Below are 846 nucleotides of genomic sequence, written 5' to 3' on the forward strand. Positions count from 1 at the left end.
GCTAAGCTTTGTGCACTTTCTGAAATCCACATTGTGGTAAGTGTGCACGCTATACTTTGCGCACTTTTTAAAATCTACATAGTGGTAAGTGTGCACGTTATACTTTGCGCACTTTTCTGAAATCCTGTATGGTAAGGGTTATGCGTTATTAGCCTCGCTCCCTTTCTCTGAGTTGGTTTAGACCCCGGTACCTTGGGCTCCACTCAACCAGTGTCTCTGTTGACACACTTTTGAAGCATCGCTCCCCTCACCTTTGAGGGTTATTGTGAGCATGGTGCTTTCTTTCGAGCATTTGATTCTCTCCCTTCTGAGGAGTTGGATTCCTCACTACGTGGGCTGTTCTCGTGGTAGTGTTTAGCAGTGCTCCCCTTTACCAAAGGGTTACCTATGAGCACGCTACTCCTTTCTGAATTCGGAGTTCTCCTCTCACGTGTGAGTTGAGTTCTCTGTTTTCCCAAAGCACCTGGAACCAGCAGCATCAGGCGAACTAGGCCCTTCCTCCGCCTCACTGATGCGCTAAGTTTTTTGGCTAGCTTGCAGTACACATACCCTTCTGATTTCTAACGATCGGTAACTTACTGCTAGCCGTTCCAACATTGGAACATGCTGTAGGTCGAGCCCCCTCTCGATTGAGAGCTGGGTTTTGCTCCCTCAGCTAGAGATTTACTGCTAGCCACTCCAGCTTTATACCTTAGATTGAGTTGATGACTTCTCAAACATAGTGTTTTAGGATGCACCATTTCCATCTATGGGCTGTTCTTTCAGAGTGCCACAAGGGCCCCTTAGAATGGTATTTTTGAACGTAAAGTCTTTGTACACTTTCTAAAATCCACACTGTGGTAAGTT

Source organism: Sinocyclocheilus grahami, unplaced genomic scaffold (genome assembly GCF_001515645.1).
Source record: "Sinocyclocheilus grahami isolate Dianchi unplaced genomic scaffold, SAMN03320097.WGS_v1.1 scaffold617.1, whole genome shotgun sequence".
In the NCBI taxonomy this organism is placed as follows: Eukaryota; Metazoa; Chordata; class Actinopteri; order Cypriniformes; family Cyprinidae; genus Sinocyclocheilus; species Sinocyclocheilus grahami.